We start from the raw sequence: 12271 nt of genomic DNA, 5'->3' as shown, positions 1-12271 counted from the left end.
TTCAAATTATATTTACTATCGATTCTGTGTGCATGGCTTGTTGTGTGTGTCATGGCTTGGTGGACGTGACTTGGTGGGTGTGGCCGGGGAAGGATACTGTAAAATCTCCATTCCCTCCCCACTCCATGGGAAGGTTCCTGCAAAATCCCCATTCTCTCCCGATCAGCTGGAAGGCAGAGAATAGATGGGGGCAGGGCCATTTCAGAGATGGTATTTACCAGTTCTCCGAACTACTCAAAATTTCTGCTACTGGTTCTCCAGAACTGGTCAGAACCTGCTGAATACCACTTCTGGTATATATTCACTATATAGGTTGAATAAATAAGGAGAACATTTGCAGCCAAATCTCACTCCTTTGTCATCCCAGAGCAGTCAGTTTCATCTATGCTTTATTTTCATGTGCATAGGTTTCTCATGGGTCAATGAGATTTTTAGGATTTCTATTTTCATAAGGGCTTTCCACAGCTTGATATGGTAAAAACAACTGAAGTTCTTAACTGAAGATCTTTTGATATTTGCTGGTTTTCTCAATTACTCAGTGCTCATTAGCAATAATGTGTCCTGTTCCTTAGCCTTTTCTATAACAAATGTGAATATTTGGTATCACATTTCCATGTAGGGCTATAATTCGTTTTGGATTATTCTAAGCATTAGTTTGATAGCATGTAACATTAAGGAAGCTATAAGGCAATTTGCGCATATGGTCTCCTTTCTTTGCTACCTGCACATAGGCTGACCTCTTCAAATCTATTAGATTAGCTTGTTGGAGAACAACATCAGATTTACTGCTGGGTTTGATTAGAAGCTTTACTCATTCTTCTTCTTACTTACTAGATGCCTTGTAAATAGAGAATATATATTCTAAGGCATCCTTGGATATTTACATCTCTAACAAACAGCATTTCAGTACACTGCTTCCATTTTTATTTGACCTTCTTTGAGTTGAGCATTATCTGCCATGACAATTGCATACCAATTCAAAGTCACAGCTCCCGAGTTCAGAGATCTTTTAGAAGAATTTCCCTTGTTTTTCTGTGTAAGCTTCCATCTTCAATATCTTTAAAGAAGCCATTTTAATATTGATTCCTGTTTCTTCCAACAGCTTTCTGAAATTCTTTGCTAAGCTCCTTCCAAAGGTCTTTGTTTTTCATGCCTTTGGCTTCTCTTTTCCTCTTGGCTATTTTACTGCCTGTTCCAATAACCAGTTTGCTTTTTCCTCTCTCTTTCCTGGACTTTGACAGTTTTTCTTCAAATTCGCTTTCATCCTAAAATCTTCACCAAGAAAACCAACAACAAATGCGTGTTTCAAAAACCCTGTTTGAAAAATGCAGTCAAAACCTGTATGAACATATTTCAAAGTTTGGAAATCGGTTAACTGTCCAGAAGCACTACCCCAAATAATTGTTTAATAATGTTGCGAAGGCATGTTGGTTGAATGTATTCTACTACCTTTTACAAAATAATGAGCAACAACACTTATTAAAGACAGACTGCTGAAAAGGAAATTTCTTTCAAAACACAGTTTCTCTCCAATCTCTCTGTGTGTACTATAAAGAGAGCAGGGAGGCAAAATGCCAAGGAACAGGAGTAGTAGTGGGGAGCCAGCTGGATCCCATAAAAATACAAACAGCTCATTTAATGAGCCAGCGCATATTGCTGACTTTATGTGCTATGTTATCTCACAGCTGCATTTCTAAAGTTCTGCACAGGAATAGTGAGTAGTATTAAAGAACGTAAAAATATCTATAAAGTTAAATGATTTATTTTCTGAAAATGTTTTCCAGATACATACATTGGAATTCCTCTCAAAATACGAATCTTATATCTAGCAATCATTTCTTTGAAGTTTTTTGATTCTAAAAATATTTTTTACAGAAAATAAAATTAATGAGGCAGGATTCGGTTCTCTGAATCTAAAGTTATATCATCACGCCTATCTATTGTTGAGTATTACATACTGGAAACTAACAATTGGTGTTAATTTTCTAATTTGGGCAATTTTGGAATATACACCTTGGTTGGATGGATAGTATTAAATATACTAAAATATACTAATATACTAATAATATACTATAACCCCCAATTTTTAATAAGAACCTTCTGAAAGCAACAGGCACATTCAGAATGGCCTTTTCTGAAGATGTCATTGTCCAAATTGGGAACACATAAGAACAGTCCATGCAAAATATAGAGAAATACCATCCCAATAACTCTTAGAAGATGCTATTTTAAGCATGGAATATAAATTACTCATGATTATAGATTTGCAGAGCAACAATAAGCACTATTACGGTACATCTGCTAATTAATCAGCAATAAAAAGAACTATAAATTTGCTCTCATTTGAAATATGTACCCTTAATTTCATAATATTTAATGAACTTCACATTCAGGTTCTATTCTGTGGCATACTTTCACTCTACAGTGAAAGTCATCTAGACCTCTCTGAAAAAAATTGGTTCACATTCTTGAGTCTTGCTAATATAATAAAGATACTAACAGGTGAAAAGAACATTTATTAGCAAATAAATAAGCTGAACATAAATGTTTAAAAATATTGTATTTAAATAATAATGAAAACACAGACTTGTTCATCTTCTTTTTGAATGTTAATATTTTGAAGTAATGATTTCAGCCTTTTGGCAAAATTTTGGCCTAATTATGCAAAAATGATTGAGATAAATGGAAATCAATTATTACAATGTACCATGACATTTATTTTTAGAGCCAATGCTATTTTCCTAAGCTTCTTATTGCCACTTGAGTTATCTTGAGACAGTTAAAATAATGTGTACAGATTACAAGACAGATCTAAAACAATTATTCTTCATGATACATGTAGAGAGCTTTGGAAAATTTACAGTTAATCACTTGTGTTTTAAGATAAAATCTTTCATTTTTTTAAAAAAAAATTAAAGTTGACTTCTTTAAAAAATAAAGATTATGTCTTTCCAGTGCAGGGGTGTCGAACTGAATTTCATTGAGGGACCCATCAGGGTTGTGTTTGACCTCAGGGAGCCAGGATGGATGTGGCCAGCTCGACATAATGCGGGTTCTTGTGGTGGCCTGAGTGCTCTGCCAGTGAAAACAGCCTCCTGAGCTCTGTTTTCGGCTGCGACAGCTTCCTGTAACCCTCTGCCAGTGAAAACTGAGCTCAGGAGGGCTGCCTGCAGCCTTCACAAGCTCCATTTTCAGCTGTGACGGCCTCCTGCAACCCTCTGCCAGGTGCCCCCCCCCCCAAGCTCCATTTTTGCTGGCAGAGGCATTGCAGGCCAGGGCTTTGCAGTTTCCAGGGTAGTCCTGCAGGCCAGATCAAAGTACCTCGTGGGCCGGATCCAGCCCCTGGGCCTTGAGTTTGATACCTCTGATTTAGTGAATCACGTCCTTTTATGTGGTGACCATCAAATGTCAAAAATTAATGCCAGGGTTCAATTCATCAGAAAAGCTTTACGAAGGTCAGGTTCTTAAAAATGTTTTTTGAAAACCCAAACTTTTAACCTGATGATGTGAGAGCTATAAGCAGAGCTATGAAATAGCCATCCGGCTCGATTCCCACCACTGTAATTTGATGGAATGGTTGCTGCCAGGTGGCAGCTGGGAAGGAAAGATAACTGTTGAAACTGGGCCAGAGAGGACATGAAGTTTATCTCTGTTTAACTGAGCTTTCAATCCATAACTAACCAGAGTGGGACTATGGCAGATGAAAAAAGGGTAGCTCCATTGCCCTACCATTACTATCTGGTAATTACAATGTAAGAAAAGGGGAGTTTTCTTCCCTTTGCACACAGTAAGTAATATGTCAACCTGTGATGCAAGGGGAGGGGGGATCCTTGCCCTCAAGATATAATCCCAGAATGATTTCCCCTGTCTCCTGTAAACATTTATTTCTTATAGATAAAACTGCAAACTGAATGAAAATTACCACATCCAATTTGATTCTACCCATCTATTATCAAGGGCACATTCTTATTTAGAAAGTAGCAGTCTCTCCGAAAGTAAGATTTCTATTTTATTCTCAGGAAGAACCAGAAATAATGAATAGGGAAATGTCTAAGCAAACGTCTGCATATTGTGACATATTTCATTCATTGTTTGCATGTACTTTTTATATTAGGACAGTCTTTCCAAACCTGGCGTCTCCCCAAATCCCCCAGTGTGACTGTGATCGGAGAAGTTTTTATCAGGGAATCCATAAGTTAGTACAAAGCTATCAAGCGACACAAAATACTTGCCTGTTTTTTATCCATGCCCAGATGAACAATGTATGCATCCGTTTTCTACCTTTCGCCATCCGTGAGAGAGCAGAGGCTATTAAATAGATTGAACAGGGGTGTTTTTTCTACTCTGTCAACCTCATCTATTGTGACATAGAGTTTTCCTTTCAACAATACATGCCTCTCGTCAACGACCACAGCTGTCTATTTTTATGACCGAGGACAATAAGAAAATCTGGGAAAGGTCAAATCAACTAATTGGTTACAGAGTCAGTTCTCAGTACAGAAGTTGGAGATATTCTTGTGAAGTAAATCTGATTGGATTAGTTGCTGCAGATATTACTGTCATTTTCCAGTCTGAGCCTATAATTTGACATCCGTATTTCGAAGGGATGAAATAAAATGTCAAAGGGATGTTAAAGAAAATATTATGTATTTCATTTCCCAGTGTAAATAAGCGGCTATGTGTATTTTCAAGCAATGCATTTTCAGTTATTGCCTACCTTATCCCCAAAGCTAAAGGGAAAAGAAATTAATCTAACAGTTCCCAAAATATGATGGGCAGTGCTACCGTAAAATATTACAGAGAAAGTGTGTTTGTTTGTCTGTGTGTGTGTGTGTGTGAGGGAGGGAGGGAGGGAGGGAGGGAGGGAGGGAGGGAGGGAGAGAGAGAGAGAGAGAGAGAGAGAGAGAGAGAGAGAGAGAGAGAGAGAGAGAGAGAGAGAGAGGGAGATTAAATAATGTCACTGCATGAAAACTTCTTCATAAAAGATTCCAGACCATAATCTACAACATTGGTCCAATGTAAATTGTTAGGCTGAAGTTTTTCTCTCCCTAAGTTTAAGAAAAAGGTAATTGATCCAAAGACAACCAGCTAGTTTCCTTGAGGGAAGATTAGAGTTCATAGGCTAGCACCTTTAATTACTACATTAAACTAGCAGTCTCTCACAATCTTTCCTTTTTTTCTCTCCCTGTACATATGAACATATACAAACACACCCACACAACACAAACCTTAGAAGACTGAGATTTGAAGGCATTTTGCTATTTTTTACTTGAAATCTAATGATATAATTTTATTTTCACCCACAATTTTTTTTTTAAAAAAAGGGTCAGATTATTAAATATTTGTGAAATTTCTGCCATTTTACTTTTTTTATTTTGTGGTCCTATGATATCATTAGGGTTATGTGCATTATAATACCTGCAAGCAATGCATTGTTACCCTTGGCTTGTAAAATAGTCTTCAAAAACTACTAATAGTGCAATGATCTACATACATGAAAATATAGGGAATTCTATCATCACAAAGGCTTCGCTGTACTTTGCATTTGCTAAAGGAGGAGGAAAAAGAGTAAAAAGAGGAGGAGAGACAGCAAAGAAACTGGCATATCCCCAAGTGAGCAATCGTACTGAGAACATAAGATTTTTATGTTCTCCCTCACCCTAACCTATGTTGAGTTATATGCACTAAATCAAAGAAACAAAGAATTTATGGAATCAGAGAACAAAGGTGCCACTAAACCAATTTGGTCCTTCCAAATTATAATCAGAAAATATTTTCCTTCAACACAAGAGGTTCAATTTTTATTTATAAGAACTTATTTCTTTTTACAAACAGACAAGCAGATTCTAGATTATTTGTTCAGGTTTGGAAAAAAGCCTGCAGGTTAAAAAAAAATCACCTGCCATAGAATCTTCCCTTGAACTAATCATATGCCCCAAAGGCAAGAGGAACTGTATTTCATGTACATTACAAACTGTGACTATCAGTGAAAAAACAAAATACCTCTCAATAACTGCAGCTAAATTGCCATCTGTGCAGACTATCTTACATTCCTAAGCTTAGGTAATTTTTGTTCTTTGGTAAATAAATGAACACTTGCTCTCATAACAAATTCAAATTCAATCATCACTGCATGTCTCCATCTACATGTCCAAATAACTCCGGGCATTTTGGGTACTGATTCAATTGCTTCATCTAGCATGACAGACTGATTTCCATCAGCATCCAAGGTTAAGATTTGAAACAGCACCAGTAAATATTTGATTAGAGACAAAACAAAATCCACTATTCTATCTGATGCTATTTCTTGAATGCTTAAAATTTTAAAAATAGTACTTTATGTCTATACACATATCTAGACTATCTTACTTGTTTTACTGATAGAAAATGTATTTTGTTCTTAATCACCGACATGTTCTAAATTCAACCATAACATAGTCATATAACATTTGTTCATACCAGAGTAAATCCTTCATAGCCAAGCAATTTAGACTCAATCAAGGGACTAACTTTAGAGCTTTCATCTGTGCACAGCAGTGGAAAACTGGAAAACTGACACAAATATCCAATGGTGTTTGCAGTTTCTAGTGAAGCAGACTCACGCTATATTAACAAATACCTAATGTAGTCATCTCTAGTTTTATATGGCACTGTGGTTTATTTACTAATTGATGGGACTTCAATGTCATTTTAATCTAATGACTCTAGAATGACACTAGAATGGAAAGTGTGTCAAGAAGACACAGATGGTCTTTTCCAAGAAAACAGAATTCCTAGATTAGGATTTTAAATTAATGTGAAATACAGTATTGACATTTCTATATATTGCTGAACAATAGTTTTCAAGCAGTTTTCCATGGAATTTTAGGATAATTAATCAAGAACAGGAGAGGATCTTCCTTAGAAAGTTATCATGAAGTGACAGCACAAGTAATGATGCTGTGTGTTCCAGAAAGCGTTTTAAATGTTACAGTTCAATACACTGTAGAATATACAGAGATTGTCCATTTAAAAATGTTAATCCAGGATAAACCATTCAAATGGAATATATGACTTCAATATGTAGACTTCTTCCTTTCCTCCAACTACTCCAACAAATCTCAGTTTGTATGGCATAATAAGTACAAATCTGGAGCTATTTTTAACAGGAAATATTTTCAAAGGAGATTAGGCTTGCAAACTTGCAACACAATCTCCTAGCAAAGTATAATCAAACATATGTACCCCAGTAACAGCTGATCCCCAAGCAAAACCTTCTGTAATAGAAGAGGCTTTGGGAATTGAGTGTAAGCGTTCTATTCCAGTGAAAGAAAAATAAAAGTAATTGCAACTGACTTCAAGGCTTTCTTTTAAGATTAAAATATTGTATAGTGCCTGCACATACCAAAAGGCACTTGCGGCCTTTTAAGTATTGTTTTCCATATCACACATTCTCTACAATGTGTATTTAAAACTAAATTAGACGTATCATCTTGGTGCTCTTGAATAATCTGCAACTTGGTCTTTTTCTGTTTACGAGAAGCAAGTCCAGAGTCTACTGAGTGTTTCTATTGCATCTCTCTGTGCTGAGGGAATCAGTATTTGAAATTTTATTTTGAACAAATGAAATTCACTCTTATAGTGGCACCGTAACAATCTGATCCCAGCAAGAATTGAAATGTATGGGGGAAAGATACAAATGCATCAACTGCTAAAAGAACATCCATGCTGAGATTAAGAATTTGCAAGGAGAAAATAATTTTAAAACTCCTTGATCTGGATTTTGTTCATAGGAATAGAATCACTTGTCCATATCCTAAATTTGACAAGAACATACTCAATACCGGAGTCATACAAAGCATCCCGTTTGAATTATTAAAACCAAGATTTAGAAACCGTTCCTGACTGTTCTCCATATGCACCTCCATGCTAAGTGGAGTGGCTGTGCATGCACTTGCATGCAGATAAAACCAGAGAAAGCAACTTATAAAACAGCCACCCCATCTGAAAAAGACAGGGGTGCTTTAAGATTCAGAAAGTGGTTCTTCATGCTGTATATATTACTGTGCACTGCGTAATGCCTTTACTGAACTATCTGCAAAGTCTTAATGCACATAGAAAAATTTAAAAGTGCAGTATGTCATCACTTTATATAATGGCAGCACATCTATGTATGCTCAATTCATTAGGCAAAAAAATAAAGGCAATCTTCAATTTACAACCAGTCATCTAATGACTGTTTGACATTACAATGGTACTGAAAATAGTGACTTATGACTGGTCCTTGCACTTTCAACTATCACAGCATTCTTAAGTCATATGATCAAACACGTGAGTCACGTGATTGCCAACTGTGACCTTTCCAGCTGGCTTTCAGCAAACAAAATCAGATCTGCATAAAAATTGTGTAATTCACTTAACAACTGTAGGGATTTGGATAACAACCATGGCAAAAAAATATCATAAAATCAGATGTAATTTACTTAACAACTGTCTTGCTTAGCAGTTGAAATTCTAGTCCCAATAGTAGTTATAAGTCAAAAAACTAACTGTACTAATTCTTCAGAGTGGAATCCTGTGCAATTGCTTCCCATTACAAAATACAATCTTATATATGTACAAACTTTCCCTGCAAACCAAAATTTTCCGCTGCTGATCTTTAGCCCAACAATCTATAAGAATATCTGTTAGAATCAGTACTGTAAGATTTCTGGATCAATATCAGCAAGGGCCAATTTTAGGCTACATGATCAATCAAGCAATGGGTTTTATTTTCAGAAGTCTGAGACAGCAATGTCTAAAATAAAAATTATGTTAAAATGTCTGAAAAAATGACCAAATATGGTAGGAAATTAAAATGTCCTTCACAGAACTTCAACTCTGTTCAATTTTATTGCTTTTCATAATATATCTATATATTAATCAAGGTCTGCTTGTATATCGATGGAAGACTCAAGGAATTTTGGGTAAGTATGGTAGGAAACATTAAAGCCACTGTTCTCTTTCATTCAATACTCCCCCCATCACCCCATATCCCTATTTGAGACTTTGAAGTCATGTAGCTATGGCCAACTTGCTGTAGTCAACTTGCCACGGAGCAAGAGTTACACTAATATTTAAGAAATGGTGGAATAGAATTATTAAAGAAAGGATGCAAAAGGAAGGAAAAAAATGGAATGTGAATGACAATTTTTTAAAAAAAAATGTTTTAAATAATAAATTGAATTATTGAATTTTCCCACAACAAGTTGGCCATGACGAGCTGGCTATGGTGAGTGGTCCCATTCTGGCAAGCAGAACTATGCTCTTTGACTGAGAAATTTATCCCAGCACACCCAAAATCTGTGTTTATACTCACTTTTCTTGTGAGTGTCTACCAAACTTTCTGAAGTATCATCTAAGTTTAATACTTATGGAGAAGAGAAAAAATTTATAGGCAAATGCCCTAAATATTTCAGATGATATCTGTTTGGAAACGAGTCAGCCCTAGACTCAGAGGTTAGGTCACACAGACATTAAGTGGAGTAGAGAAATCTGGAGCTACATATCGATATTCACCTGCTTTAATTACCCTGTTTCCCTGAAAATAAGACCTCCCTGAATAATAAGCCCAAACCGGGTTTTTGAGCACATGCACTAAAATAAGCCCTCCTCGAAAATATTGCAACACAGTAGCAGCCATGAAGTGACTACGCTTGCTACTTCCTACACCTCAAAAATAATAAGACCTCCCCAAAAATAAGGCCAAGCGCTTATTTCAGGGGGGTCAAAAGAAAATAAGACCCTGTCTTATTTTCGGGGAAACACGGTAATTAAATTATATGGTGGTCCAGTTATACACCCTTCTGGGCAGCTTACAAGTGTTTAAAAATAAATCAAAGCAGACAAAAAACATTTCATGAACAAACTCACAATTTTACAGAGTAAACACAGCTGAAAGATAGTTACATGTATTGCTTCAGCACACTAGGAAAAAGGTTTTCAAGGCTGTTTTAAAAGCAGACAAGGTTATGGCTACATGGATCTCTTGGGGAGCACAGTGACAGAGAGTAGGTGCACTGACAGAGAAGACTTTCTAGGTCCTGTCAGATTTTATTGTTTAAAAGGCATGACCCAAAGCATGGCAACCCAGTCAGTTTATTTATTCATTTGTTTCATTAATTAATTAATTAATTAATTAATTAATTAATTAATTAATTAATTCATGACCACTCAGATAACAAAGAAACTTTAGCAGTGAACAAAATAAAATCAACAATTTTATTGAAACAAGAAACTAATTAAAATTGCATTAGGGCTCAATAAATCAAGTATCCCCAAATCTGCATTGTTCCTATTACCCTATAAATCTACATAGCCTTGGGAATACAACTGAAGATCTCTAGTAAATCCTCAGAAGAAGAATGCAATGCTTTAATATTTTTTTCAGGCAGTCCCCTCTACCTGGCTAAAAGATTATTTCATGTTATTGCCACAGCATACCAACCGCTTCAGATACAAATGTCTTATATGGTTCAATCAATCAATCAGTCAATCAATCAATCAATCAATCAAATCAATCAGAATAGACCTGGAGGCGATCTTGGAGGTCTTCTTGTCCAATCCCCTGAGATCCTAAACCATCCTAGGTATATACTAAGATCCTATATCATTTCAGGTTCTAGTCTAGGCTCACAACTATATGAAAGCTCAAAGTGTCCAGTTACTGAATGAAAAAGAATGTTATCTGAAACTGCTGATTTTCCCTGACTGATTTGAATTCAATCCAGCTCTTTAATATTGTGACAATGTACAAAGAAGAGTATTGGTGTAGAGAAAATGCATCAATTCAGTTTTTAATTTTAACCATAACACTTCCTGTCTCGTGTTCTATTTGAAAGGTTTCCTTGTTCATGGGTTTATCATCCCAAATCTGAAACACTAAGTCCTTATTTCCATTGGTTCAAATGAATATTTTCCATTAATAAACAAAGGTTTCTATAGGGATAGCCATGTTAGTCTGCTGCTGCAAAATTTAACATATTTAAAAAGCAATAAATTTAACGTAGTATAAGCATTTGTAGAAAATAGTTTATTTTATCCAATATATTAAGCATTACCTTGAACTGCAAAAATATATACTCATTGGGGAAGTTGATTCATCATGTATCTGAAAAAGTACACAATACTCTACCCTGTTTCCCTGAAAATAAGACCTCCCTGGATAATAAGCCCAACTGGGCTTCTGAGTGCATGTGCTAAAATAAGCCCTCCCCCAAAGTATTGCACCACAGCAACAGCCATGAGGTCACCACGCTCGCCACCTCCTGTACCTAAAAAATGATAAGACCTCCCCAAGTGCTTATTTCGGGGGTCAAAAAATAAGACCCTGTCTTATTTTCAGGGAAAATAAGGGTAGTCTAGTCTATGGAACTTTGTACCATAATAAAACTCTGTGTCTGTCTGTCTGTCTGTCTGTCTGTGTATACACACAAACACACACATACAAACACACACACACACACAGAGGCAGAGAGAGAGATACAGATACATAGATACAGACTGACTGACACATACACACACGCACATATATACGTACGTACATACATACATAAATACACACACACACACATAATTTACTATTTTCAATTACAATTGGCTTAACTTGCTCAAGATAATAGGAATTAAATTCATAAAATTCTCCTGGGCAACATTTAATTCAGTATTTCAGCCTTCCAGATTTGCCTCTGCCTTGTCATTCCTTTTATCGAATTTTACTTTATAAACTCTTTAGTGTAGATAGCTATCTTTTTTATGCTGCTCTGCAAATTGTCAAGTAATTCTGTGGCATGAAGCATGCAAAATTGCAAAATAAGCATGGCTAATAAAATAGTACTGCTAGCCAATAAATTACAGTTAAAACCAGTATATCCACTACAGGCATTTAGAAATGGAATTGACTTTATCTGCACAGAACATTTAACAAAAAAGAAGAAAGAGGAATGGGAATTGGGAGCATGCCAAGGAAAGGAGTTCAATCCTAGGATGTGAGAAGGTATTCCCTTCCATATCCACTAAAAGTTTAAATGCTAACACTAATTCTTTGAATGTCACTGGAAGCAAACATATGGCTAGAAGAGATCTTCTACATTGTAATAATTTAAAACATATTGCCATTACTTTAATAGTAGTTTGATAAGATGTATTCTTGAATATTCTAGCTGCGATATCAACTGAAACTCTTGTTCTCATGACCTATAACTGAGCAAAATGCTGCATCATAGGGTAACTATCTTTGAACCAAGCTACCTTA

General features: G+C 35.9%; 1 protein-coding gene across 1 annotated transcript in view; it reads right to left on the bottom strand.

The window, feature by feature from the left end:
- MARCHF3 (membrane associated ring-CH-type finger 3) overlaps positions 1–12271 on the bottom strand; it is a 118924-nt gene that overhangs the window by 92082 nt on the left and 14571 nt on the right. The gene's annotated exons all lie outside the window — the stretch shown is intronic.

Source organism: Thamnophis elegans, chromosome 3 (genome assembly GCF_009769535.1).
Source record: "Thamnophis elegans isolate rThaEle1 chromosome 3, rThaEle1.pri, whole genome shotgun sequence".
Classification (NCBI taxonomy): Eukaryota; Metazoa; Chordata; class Lepidosauria; order Squamata; family Colubridae; genus Thamnophis; species Thamnophis elegans.
Note: the sequence above shows the minus strand (reverse complement) of the source record. Positions and strands in the feature narration are given on the sequence as shown.